The 13,982-nt window shown below is 36.6% G+C and overlaps 1 protein-coding gene across 2 annotated transcripts in view; it reads right to left on the reverse strand.

Annotated features, from left to right (window-relative positions):
- eps8l2 (EPS8 signaling adaptor L2) overlaps positions 1–6,127 on the reverse strand; it is a 44,783-nt gene extending 38,656 nt beyond the window's left edge. For both annotated transcript variants that reach the window (XM_028449240.1, XM_028449239.1), the window contains exon 1: positions 5,940–6,127. The gene's annotated coding sequence lies outside the window, so the exon portion shown is untranslated. The remainder of the gene's footprint in view (positions 1–5,939) is intronic.
- Between the last annotated feature and the right edge of the window lie 7,855 nt (positions 6,128–13,982).

The following is a 13,982-nucleotide window of genomic DNA, read 5'->3' on the forward strand; positions in this document are numbered from 1 at the left end:
CTTATTTACAAAATATGATTTTTTTTTTATGTGTGTTATCACTCATTCATTCCATCATTATGATGGAATAGTTGTTTCTTAATCGTTTTCTAAGCCAAATGTTGAACTTGGATTCAGTAACAAGAGAAAGGGGGTACTTGAGCCAAAAAAGTCTGAGAACCACTGGTATATATTACTTTCTTATCTCACTGTTTTGACCAAATGTTATTGAGCAATCCACACTGTGTTTACTGGAGTATGTAAAACCTTTACTCGGACCAATCTCTGAGGTCATCTTGTGTTGGAGCTTTAGTTCCACGCTGTGGCTCAGTGCCAGGTTTCAGCAGTACAGGGAGGGTTTAGGGTTAAAACCAAACCAGAGCCGAGCCGAGCTGAGCTGAGCTGAGCTGAGCTGGGTGTCATGTGTTCTCACCCTCTGCACACCTTCACTCTGCTCTCACTAAAGTGCTGCTTGTTGAATGATGAAAGCTCCTCATTAGGAGATGATTACACAGCGGTGGAGCAATAATTGCACCAAAATTCAGTGAACTTAAATGACTTCCAATTATAATATTTAAATGGTGTATGAAATTTAAAGGAGCATTGGGCAGGATGTATAAATCAGACTCCATAGTGACACCACGGCAGTCATCAGCCAAGCTGCCGCCGTGGGGCATCAACTGTTTAAAAAAAGGTAAACCTGTGTTTTTATGCCTCTGTGCCAAAAACAGCCTGGACTGTACCTGGATAAAGCTGAAACATGTCCATTTACACATGGTTGCTTTATTTTCATATGACAAACTTATTGACAAACTTCAAGTAAGTTCATTGTTGTTTTCAGCACATATTTAAATGTATAACTCTGCCTTGATTTAGAGCAGAGTAAATGTGTTATGTAAAATAAATTAATGTGGCGTTAGTTTCGCCACGTTCACCTGACTGCTCCAAGCTTCTTTGGGTAACCATAGCAACATCTCAATAGCAGAAGTAAGAAGAAAATCAGTACTGGTGGCCCATTGGCTAATTTATCATCTCAGTTAATTTGCATGGACTCATGTTCTGAATGGGTAGTTAGCATAAGTCATAATGCTAACGTCAAAGCTTTTGTTTTGAAAGTATTTTTGCATTTATCTCATGTGATCAGCTGTTGATCCTGTTTTAGTTCACTTTCCCTCTCTGATATTCTCATGCTGTTGGTCTTGTCTCATTTTTAATCGGCGTCCCTTATGTTCAAACCTTTGGAGTTTGCTTTCATTTGGAAATGCAGGTGAAAAAGGGAAATGTGTTTGAGTTGTGTGTTTGTGTAGGGGCCACACACCAGTAAATAGACTTTGACCAACATGCACTCAGGCTGTCACAGATTTGACTGCAGAGCAATGAGCAGGAATAACGTGTGTGTGCCGTTTGTGACCGTCCAGGCTTCACTGGCACGTTGATCACGTGCACATCGATGGCTGCACCACTACTGACTCTTAAACTTTATAACAGAGTGAACACTGTGCAGGAATAACTCTTCTTTAAAGTTGTTTTGTCCGACTGCACTTTGTGTATTAGTGTTGAATAACCAACCAGCCTCTGTCACTAGCTGGGTTTCTATTACCCTTGGAAATGCACAAAATCTAAATAACGCAATAAAAACTGGTGATGGAAACACCCGAATTTCGAAAAAACACTGAAATATCACTAAAAAGAATTTCAGATGTTTCGATATTGAAATCTGTCGCTATGGAAACACGTTTTCCCGCAAACACACGTCACAGAACGTGACTTGTGACATACCTGGTCACATGACCACTTCTCTGAGAAAACATGATGCGGTACGCGTAAACAGAAGAGGAGACCGGGACATTTGTTAGCATTATATTTTAAAATCATTACTGCCACATTATGAGATCTGCCTACTTTGCATATTAATCAGATGGAAATGAACTGTGGGGGCATTGTGACGAGCTGAAGACGGGCAGTCCTGATTACCTGAAGTTTGTACCCCTTATTAGCACGTGGAGTGACGTTTCCACATGTTTTAATACCACTAAACCTTTAGTGAATCCGCCCCTCAGTGTTTTCAACTCTAACATATTTCCACTTCCCAAAAATCTTGCCATGTGCTTAGATTGTGATTAACTTTGTCCTGTATGACCAAGCTGGATTAACTACTATTGAGGTAACTTCCTGGTATTACACCTGTGTGTCCTGTTCTATGACGCTGGTTAACTACATACTACTACTGACTAATCAGTTTTCTTGGAAAATGACCTGCCAATTATTATAAGATCGTGGTTGGGAGAGATGAATATTCAGGGCAAGATGCAATCTCTTTAATGTATCCTGTTACATCCTCGCTTTTCGTCAGTCTGCCCCAGGGCAGCTGTGGCTACAATAGTAGCTTACCACCACTAAGTGTGGAGTGAAAGATAATGGCTTAATTCTGTAAAGTGCTTTGAGTGTTTATGATAAAGTGCTATATAAAACCCATTGCATTATTATTATTATTGTTATTATTAATATTATTACTGAAAGGTAGATATTCATCGGACGGACTGACCTACGTTTGTCGTTCCAAATGTAACGCTTCACAGTCGGTACCGCAGACTGTGTGAGCGATGCAGGTTTTTTTTTTTTTTTTTTCCACAGGTAGATGAATTAATCAAACAGGCAAATTTTAAAAGACTGATTATGTGGATATGCAAGAACAGCTACTTATGCATTAGCGGTTTTTCCAGCCACCTGCCCATATTGTATCAAAGACAGGTTATATGCAATAGCAAGTAAGAAACTACGGTGGTCGTTAATGCTCACAACACAACTCTGAATGACAAACGGCACAACGCAACATAAAATAAAAGAGCTCATCACACTCAAAAACAAAGCTCACAACACAAAAGCAGTCCGGTAGAAATCCACGAAGAAGAGTGACGGAAAGAATCAGGCACTGAGACCAGCGTTAGCGTCACTCTTTTTCTTGGATTTTTTTTTTATGCACCTCCATTATCGTAACTCTTCTTCGTGGTTTTTTACCAGACTGCTTTCGTGTTGTGTTGTGAGCTTCACTGTACAACTAATGTCCCCTTTGTGATGTTGCAGCATATCCCTTTTACAGGCTTTGGAGCCATAGACTCCACCCACATCCCCATCTGTGAAAGTCTGGGGTAAATTAGGTGGACTATGTGAATCAAATAAAACACACCTGTGAAGTAATAAAGTTTAACTAACTGGTCAAAGTCTTTTTATATTGTCTAATAAATTATTATCATTTAATCTCACAAATGTACACATTAACAGAGTCTCAGCATTTGTTCCCTCTGGCTTTTACTGCAACAACAACAGTGTTGCTTTCGGCCTGGATTATGGATTTGACTTTTTAATATTTTTTTTAAGAATAATAGTCAGTTCCTTTATGGTTTAGTAGCTGCTCTGCAGGGTTTTTCCATGTTGGCAATTGATGTTTTATGTGAGCACACACACTGATCCAAATTGGAAACCACCGAGTTAAATTAATTCTTCTTATCATTATTATTTAATAACCAGCTTTATGGTACATCTGATCTGGATTGTGAATGTCTGGTTAGAGTCAGATAGCCAGTATATAGGCCTCTGTTTTAAACCAAATTAGAAAATGAGTAGCGCCAAAACAAATTCTGATTCATCAAACCTGCACTTTTCCATTCATAAATCACTGTATTTATTTACTAATTTATTTATTAGTGCTATCAGGAGATTAAAAGAATTCGGCGATTCTGCTCTGTATTTGTTTGATCTAATTAATCTATTTCTAATCTTTACCATATCTGAGTTATTGTCTAGAAGTTTGGGGAAAATACATACATACATACATGACGAACATCCAAGCGTTAATCATAATGCAAAAAAGAGCCATCAGACAGATACATAACGCAGGATACAGAGAACGCACACGTGGAATATTCATAAAAACACCAGATTTAAAACTCATTCAACTCAAAACTGTCCAAATGATTTATAAAGCAAATAAAGGTTCACTTCCAAAACGGTTGCAGAAAAGATTTTTAGAAAGAGAAGCACCAACAAAAAAAGCTTTTTAAATCATATATCGTTATCCTAGGACAGCAATAATATATAATATGTATATAATGGTATAAAATATATTAATACTTAAACTTTGTTCATTGATATTATGCCACTCTAAATTTAATTGATGAAATGTGTGCCGTAAATATGAAATAGTATAATATTAATATTATGTACATGTCATATACATTCATGTTTACGTATGTATATATGTTTGATGTGAATGTATAAACTGTATATATATATATATATATATATATCACTTGTGCAGAATATATATTTAATGTATGTTGTGAAAACAGTATCCATCCATCCATCCATCCATCTTCTTCCGCTTAGCCGTTTCCGGGTCGCAGGGGCAGCATCCTCAGTAGGGAGGCCCAGACTTCCCTCTCCCCGGCCACTTCCTCCAGCTCTTCCGGGGGGACCCCGAGACGTTCCCAGGCCAGCCGAGAGACATAGTCTCTCCAGCGTGTCCTGGGTCTTCCCCGGGGCCACCTTCCGGAGGGACGTGCCCTGAACGCCTCACTAGGGAGGCGTTCAGGGGGCATCCTAATTAGGTGCCCGAGCCACCTATTCTGGCACTTCTCAATGTGGAGGAGCAGCGACTCTACTTTGAGCCCCTCCCGAATGACTGAGCTTCTCACCCTCTCTAAGGGAGAGCCCAGCCACCCTACGGAGGAAACTCATTTCGGCCGCTTGTACCCGTGATCTTGTTCTTTCGGTCATGACCCAAAGCTCATGACCATAGGTGAGGGTTGGAACGTAGACCGACCTGTAAATCGAGAGCTTCGCTTTTTGGCTCAGCTCCCTTTTTACAATGACGGACCGGTGCAGACTCCGCATCACTGCAGACGCCGCACCAATCCGCCTGTCGATCTCTCGCTCCATCCTTCCCTCACTCGTGAACAAAACCCCGAGGTACTTGAACTCCTCCACCTGGGGCAGAACCTCATCTCCAACCCGGAGAAGGCACTCCACCTTTTTCCGGTCGAGAACCATGGACTTGTGAAAACAATAATATAAGTTAAATACATTTTGTGTATAGAACGTTGTTTTGTTTTGTTGTGGCGGGGTAGGTGTGTATGAGCTTAGCTTCAACCTACACCCTTTCGGTGGATGAATTGTTTGGACTGTATTTTTTTGTTTGTGAAGACTGCCAAAATTCAAATTTCATCTAAAAATTGCTGTGAAAAACCCTCAACTTGAGGTAGCGCTGCCTAACACTTATTGAGAGCTGGAGATGGGCACCAGCAGACCCACACCACCCTGAAAACATGAACAAGTGAGTCAGAAAATGGGTCAATAGATGTTTGATTTTTAGCTTGAAGCCGGTCCCAGAACCATTTTACATTCTGTTCGCAATGCATCATGGGAGTATGACTAGTGTACGACACATTTTATGTCTCAACCCATACTTGGCAAGTCACATATGGTCCACAGACTGTAGTTTGGACACCACTAATGTAGAGGATGGCTGGATGGGCATGTGCATGTGCAAAGATAAACAAGCTCAGCTACTTCCACCTTAATTTTACTAGAACATGACTATATTGATCAGTCAATCATTCCCATAACCATGTGACCTCCTGATCTTATTCTTATTCAATCCACTTGATCCCATTACAAAGCTACACTCATCATGAATTCACCAGCATTGATGCATACTTGTGCACACCCTTTTAATATGTCGCAGCATTGTTTTAGAATGATTCACACAAAGAGACGTCTAACCACACAACAAAGGACTAACTTCACTGAGATCAAACAAGTTCAGGATTACCAGCAAACTGGGACCAGTTCCATGAAACAACCTGTGTCCTCACATGCAACAGTTTCTTTTAAACACACAAATGAAGAGCAGGAAGAGACGGTTTAGACAAACAGAGCCTTAACCCATGACAGTGACTTACTGCGTTGTTTTCCTGCTTGGGTTTGGGTGCGTAGGGTGACAGCTGTGGAGAAACAACGCCTTGACCCACGTCAACCTGCCATCGTAGACTGTAGCATTTACGCTGAAACAGCTTCTTTATGTGAACACAGAGAGTGAACCTCCGTCTGCTGCGGTGACAGCAGGTGAGTCTGCACTCTGCAGGTAACTCAACCTGAGGGGCGGAGCTACACAGATACCACACAGGTGTCAACACAAGGTTCACAGGCCAAACCAGCCACAACGTCCTGTTTATAATGGCACATCCTTCATTTGTCCAGTGTTTTTAACATTATCAGTAATAACTGTTAAAAACACACAAAGTTCCCTCGAAATATTATTCAGAAAACAAAGAACTCTGAACAGAATAATGTACAAATAAATGTACAATACTTTTTTCTATTTAAAATGCAGAGCATATTCATTCAACAACAATACCTATAGTAATTATGATAGTGACACTGAATAATTTAACAGAACTAAATCACTGATTCAGCCTGATATGAAAATGGTGATGAAGGTGAAGATTGACATGTTTAATTCAACAAAGTGCCTAAGGCGTATGTAGACGTACGGACAACCCCCGGTGCTATTCGTATGTGTCCAATCACGTTACCGGAGGTCATGTGACCATTCCTTACAGAGTCAGACAAAAAATGGCAGAACAAACGATACAAGTACGAATTCACGGTGGCAAGAAATTGAAATCCACCTCAGAAAGTTAGGGTTAGGGTTAGTGTGAGTTAGTCCATCACATAGTTTAGGGTTAGAGTTAGTTAGTCCGTAACATAGTTTAGGGTTAGAGTTAGGATTAGTTAGTCCGTAACATAGTTTAGGGTTAGAGTTAGGATTAGTAAATCCGTAACGTAGTTTAGGGTTAGAGTTAGGATTAGTTAGTCCGTAACGTAGTTTAGGGTTAGAGTTAGGATTAGTTAGTCCGTAACGTAGTTTAGGGTTAGAGTTAGGATTAGTTAATCTGTAACATAGTTTAGGGTTAGAATTAGGATTAGTTAGTCCGTAACATAGTTTAGGGTTAGAGTTAGGATTAGTTAGTCTGTAATAAAGTTTAGGGTTAGAGTTAGTTAGTGCGTAATGTAGTTTAGGGTTAGAGTTAAGATTAGTTAGTCTGTAATAAAGTTTAGGGTTAGGGCTAGTTAGTCCGTAACGTAGTTTAGGAATCTACATATTATTATTATTCATAGAATACATACACATAATGGGGCAGAAAGGCTTTTTATGAAAGCATTTTATCATTTAGATTTTATTTTAATTACCTATATGTGTTTAAACATATGAGGAGTTGAAATCCTGCAGGTTTTTTTCTTTTTTCAATGTTTTTAAAGAGTTTGTGCCATAAATTCAGTGTAGTTTAATTTATTTTTTTATTTTTAAAAAAGGGACAATCCATACATTAATAGACATTAACATGTAAACACAGGTGTCATAAAGGCTAATTTCCATCTCATTGGCAGTTAAAAAGAAAACCAGACTGAAACAACGACACTTTACAATTACTTTACCACTATAGCACGTATCACTGTCTACAATGCATCTATACATCGATACATCTATACATCCATCCATCCATCCATCTTCTTCCGCTTAGCCGTTTCCGGGTCGCGGGGGCAGCATCCTCAGTATGGAGGCCCAGACTTCCCTCTCACCGGCCACTTCCTCCCGCTCTTCCGGGGGGACCCCGAGACGTTCCCAGGCCAGCCGAGAGACATGGTGCATCTATACATAAACATTTAAAACGATTGCACATATTACACTATTGCTAATGCTCTTAACCCTTTAACACACTTTAGGAAACAAATGATGTAGAATGCAAGAACAACTTTTCCTTGAAAAAATAAAAAATCACAAAGAATTATGATCACAGTTCAAATGTTCCAATATAGCCTGAATTGCTTTGAGATTTTTGGTAAATGAGGTGAGTTGTGGTAACTCACCGATTGCATTCCAGGATCTTATACGTACGTTCCTACTTTCTGAGTTCTCACAAAACCACAAACAAAACAATCCACCCAAAGGATCTGAAATGACCTTTATTACATGTAACTCAATGTACACAACTGCACTTTAAATATCCATCTTTGAAAGAAATTAAACATCAACTCGACTCCTCTTAGTGTTATCAACTTCCTGCTTTTAGTGAAGTGAGGGCTCTGTCAAATGGGATTTGTTTAGAAGTTGGTTACCTTGGTAACCATGTGAATAGGTTTGATCATTAACTTTGGATAGAGTCAATAAATCATCTGTTTGGGTGAAGTAAGGTCAGAGATAACGTTGTAAATCGTGACTGAAATCATGAGCAGGCGGAAAAAAAGAGAGAGACCAAATAAAAGGTTTGTCAAAATGTACAATTATTATTTTTAAATTAAAATAAAACCAATGAAATCAATTCAAAACAAAGAGATCCTCAGGCTCTAAGTGTAGATACATATATGAACTCTAAAACTGAGAAAATTCAATGCTGTTTTGGCGCCGTGCATTACGTTTAATCTGATTGGTCGGCTATAATGAGATGCATTTAATTGTAATCTGGTCATTTCATTTTTTTCTGTTGTCTGTTGATCATTTTTAACTCGGGCTGCACGATTATGGCCAAAATGATAATCACGATTATTTTTAATCAATATTGCAATCACAATTATAATAACAATTATTTATCATATTTGGGAAAAATCTGTGTTTTCAGGCACTGCTTTTAAAGAAACAAGATCAGTACAGTTTACAGAGCAAAATTCAGCTTTGAAATAGATTTATAATTAAAGAAAAATGATTACAAAAAATAAAATAAACCCAAGAATTCAAAATGTACCAAAGGCTAACTGAATAAATACACTATAACAGAATACATTTTGCCGACGATCAGGTTATTTTAATCGTGATCACAAAATTGTGTGATCACGATTAAAATTTGATTAATTGTGCAGCCCAACTTTAAACCAAGAAAATAATAATTTACTCAGTAACAGTTGGGTGTATATATATAATGAATAACTTTACTTCCTTTAAAACATACTTGAATACAAGTAAAAATTGTGATTTAGAAATATACTCACCTGTGGTTTAGTGAAAGCTGTGGTTTGGGAGGTTGATTAAAATGACTGACACAATAAATGAAAACTACAACAAAGGTGTAAAACTCTCACAACAAGAAACTTTAGGACAAACTTAAGACTGAAACTGATTGTTTTTATGAACAGCTCTGCCCTCTACTGGACGGTTTAGAAACAAACATATTCATTCTACGACATTTTCCCCTTTTCAAAAAAGATTTAAACAAGGCAAAGCCAATTTATTTTTACAACAAATTTAATCAGTGCAACAATAAATATTAATCAACAATAAACACATAATAATGTTAAACAGAGACAATAAAAACATTAAAAGCATTAAATCAACAAAAATACTTGTGCATATTTATACAGATGAAAATAATGAAACATTATCATACACATTTGTGTAATATATTTACACTGAAAGAGGGTTCTACCTCAAGACCATCAATTATAATTTCAATTGGGCAGTTGATAATTAATTACAATTATGGCGTAATTTATAATTGTAATTGTAACTTTTCAGATAATTGACTTTGTAATTGTAATTGCCATGAAAATTCTATCAAAATTGGCAATAATGTAATTTAACGCAAAACTTGGGAACCATGTTACAGTTGTATGTACAGTTCTACACATGTGTAGTTAACAATTATTAAAATATGTTTTAATGTTTACCCTTTAAAAAAAAAATGTAAATCTAGGGGTATATTGACACAAAAAAAGGCTCAGACGTCCACACCAAAATTATTAAAACCGATTGTTATGGCAATTTTTATATTCATCATAATATCGTCAAATGTGTGTTCATGTGTACAATTTGTCATGTTTTAATACATGATGACTCCATTACTCTTTGCACTTTTGAACAGCTGAATCATGTTAGATTAAACAGTACAGATCGTATTGTACTCAGTGCAACAGAGTCTCTGCTGAAGGCCAAACTCAAACTCACATGCAGATATACACGCACACACACTATCAAGGACAGATAAGAGTGGCGCCCAATCTTCCTCATAATATACACGTCTTCATCATCCTCAAATGTTTCCACTGCTGGGCATCTGACTGCCTCCTTCTCCTCACCTCAGGGTGGAACTTTTTCTGTTATCTGTATAAAAGCTTAAGCTGTGAAACTGTTAGTTAGAGTGGGTCTTGCCTTTTTGCTCTGCCACGAGCCTTTTGCCTTTCATTCTTTCAGGATGGAAGCTTCTTTTTTACTCCTTTTTTATTTAATTTTATAATAAACCTTTTTTATAAAATCATCAATGCCTCGCCTGGACTCCATCATTCAACCAGAGCAATAAATCATGTCTCCAAATGAGGTCAACCGCAAATTTGCCGTGACACTATATTTTCATTGATTAGGAAGCCTAACAAGGTAACCAATAGATAGGAAATAAATCAGATGATATATAGTTTTTAGTTTATTTTGAGATTCAGGACCCGTTAGCATCAGAGATGCTAACACAAGTTAAACATTTATAGTTATTTATTTCAGGCTCAGCAATTGTGATTAGTTGTAATTGGACTTTAGTAAGGGATAAAAAATAATTGTAAATCAATTGTAATTGGAAAAAATGCTGCTCACTATCATCATAATTGAATTGTTATTGAACACGGATAATTGAATACGTAATTGTAACTGAAAAATGTACAGTAATTGACCCCAACCCTGGTTGACATGGTAGGATATTCAGGTTATCCAGTCCATTTGAGGAAAAATACAATTTAAGGCAAACACTCATATTTACTTGTGTTTACTTTTGAAAATGACCAGAATAAAAGAAGAATATTGTGGGTAAAAATAGATTATATCACAACGAGTCCACTTGGTTTGCCAGGGGATTATTATTTTTTTTAAATCCACGTAACCCTGATAAATCTGAGCTCCACAGTGATGAACTGTTAGCCCAGATGAAACATTGGACTATTGTTTATATAGGAATCCTAAAGGGAAAAGATAGCATGCAAAGCCATTTGTTCATGGGGTAGAGTATCACATGTATGAATGCTGCACACATCAATAATTCAATCCTTTTCCAAACAGCAGCAGGTTTGATTTCATTCATAGACAAAAGGAGAACTCAGTGTTTCACATGTCCTGTCAATCAAAAGGAGCAGTGTACTAGTCAGTCAGTCTCATGGTTTGTTAATGAAGACTTTAATATGTAGCCATTACTGTCATTTACCAAACTGTCTATTTCACACTTTTCTATGTCTACCTGCTGCAGATATCATGGAAAATAAAATCCCTCTTTTAAAGAAAAACATTCATAGAAAAACAGTAGAAAAAAGTAGAAAATAAAGGCCTTAAAATACAGACTCCAAAGTACAAACTTAAAAATCTACAAGAGGAAAATCATAACTTGTTCAAACTGCTGCCATCAGGAGATACAGAACATAGAAATTACAGAACAGATACAGATACAGATACAGAACATATACAGATACAGAACATATACAGATACAGATACAGAACATATACATATACAGATACAGAACATAGAAATTACAGAACATATACAGATACAGAACATATACATATACAGATACAGAACATAGAAATTACAGAACAGATACAGATACAGATACAGAACATATACAGATACAGATACAGAACATAGAAATTACAGAACATATACAGATACAGAACATATACATATACAGATACAGAATATAGAAATTACAGAACATATACAGATACAGAACATAGAATTTAGAGAACATATACATATACAGATACAGAACATATACAGATACAGATACAGAACATAGAAATTACAGAACATATACAGATACAGATACAGAACATATACATATACATATACAGATACAGAACATAGAAATTACAGAACAGATACAGATACAGAACATATACATATACAGACACAGAACATAGAAATTACAGAACATATACAGATACAGATACAGAACATAGAAATTACAGAACATATACATATACAGACACAGAACATAGAAATTACAGAACATATACATATACAGATACAGAACATATACATATACAGATACAGAACATAGAAATTACAGAACAGATACAGATACAGAACATATACATATACAGACACAGAACATAGAAATTACAGAACATATACAGATACAGATACAGAACATAGAAATTACAGAACATATACATATACAGATACAGAACATATACATATACAGATACAGAACATAGAAATTACAGAACAGATACAGATACAGAACATATACATATACAGACACAGAACATAGAAATTACAGAACATATACAGATACAGATACAGAACATAGAAATTACAGAACATATACATATACAGATACAGAACATATACATATACAGATACAGAACATAGAAATTACAGAACAGATACAGATACAGAACATATACATATACATATACAGATACAGAACATAGAAATTACAGAACAGATACAGATACATATACATATACATATACAGACACAGAACATAGAAATTACAGAACATATACATATACAGATACAGAACACATACAAATAAAGAATGAGCAGATAAAGGAACAGTTTTTATATATCGCTGTCTTACTGTAAATGCTTCTCGCTGCTAAAGTGTTCAATAATAGAATGGTTGTTTGTGTATTTGTCTATCTATCTGTCTATGTATCTATCTATCTGTCTATCTATCTATGTATCTATCTATCTATCTATCTATCTATCTGTCTATCTATCTGTCTGTCTGTCTGTCTGTCTGTCTGTTTGTCTGTCTGTCTGTCTGTTTGTCTGTCTGTCTGTCTGTTTGTCTGTCTGTCTGTTTGTCTGATCATAGAGCCACGCATGCAGCTTTGTTCTGGACCAGCTGCAACTTTTTAGGGTGATAGAGGGGTCATCTTCTGATCCAGAGGTTGGGGGTTCGATCCCAGTCTATACCTGTATGTCTATGTGTCAAAGTGTCCTTGGGCAAGACACCGAACCCTAAGTTGCTCCCAATGGTCTACGAGCGCATTCCGCAGCTCAGTCCCATTGGTGTGTGAATGAATGTGTGAATGAGCTGATATTCTCGGGACGACGTCTGTGGTTATAAAGCGCTTTATAAATCAGAACCATTGAGAACCATTGTTCTACTATAAACACTTTAGATCAAACCAGTTCTCAGGTTTCAGCCACTGTTTGTTTGACTTTCATCAACAGCCAAGTTCAGCAGTGATTAGTTATGAACCAGCTACTGACTGGTCTCTGTGCATTTCTGTTAACGTATGAATTGTATGTTAATGTCATATAAAATTAATGTACAATGGTCTGCAACCTTTACTCTCAAAAGAGCCATTTTTGTCTCGTCTCACCTGGATTAAAGTCCTTCCGGTGCCGAAAAAACTAACTTTTTAAACATAGTGTCAAAAATTCTATACAGTTAAAATGATATCGGATAATGTTAAGTAAAAAATGTTTTTTTTAGATAATGTATTTGAAGGGCTACAAAAAATAACTTGAATTTGATAACACATAATGTCAGTCAACACATGCTAACTGCTCATTTCTTGCCACACCAATCATGCATAATGCATTTAAATGAATCTGTTCCCACACAATTAAAATGCATGTTCACTTCCAGAATAGTCTTTTAGTTGAGTCAGCTATCCTACTTAAGTACGAAGGTGGTAGAGTTATTGCACCATGTGATTTATTTTTAGGTTGACAAATCGTTATATCGTGATTTTATTTGGTGTCAAAATCATTAATCATTAATACCCTCTGTAAGAAAATAATTATTTATGAAAACTATGGGGAGCCATTACAAAAGAGTCAAAGAGCCACATGAGGCTCCAGAGCCGCAGGTTGCAGACCCCTCTACTATAGCATACATTTTGGTGGACAATTTGTGATTTAAACGTAAAGCAAAAACACAAAAAGTTGACTGAATTTATTTATTTTTTGCACCAATGTAAACTAAACAGAAACTATTTTAAGTGAATTAAAGTAACT

This window comes from Gouania willdenowi, chromosome 6, assembly GCF_900634775.1.
Source record: "Gouania willdenowi chromosome 6, fGouWil2.1, whole genome shotgun sequence".
Taxonomy (NCBI): domain Eukaryota; kingdom Metazoa; phylum Chordata; class Actinopteri; order Blenniiformes; family Gobiesocidae; genus Gouania; species Gouania willdenowi.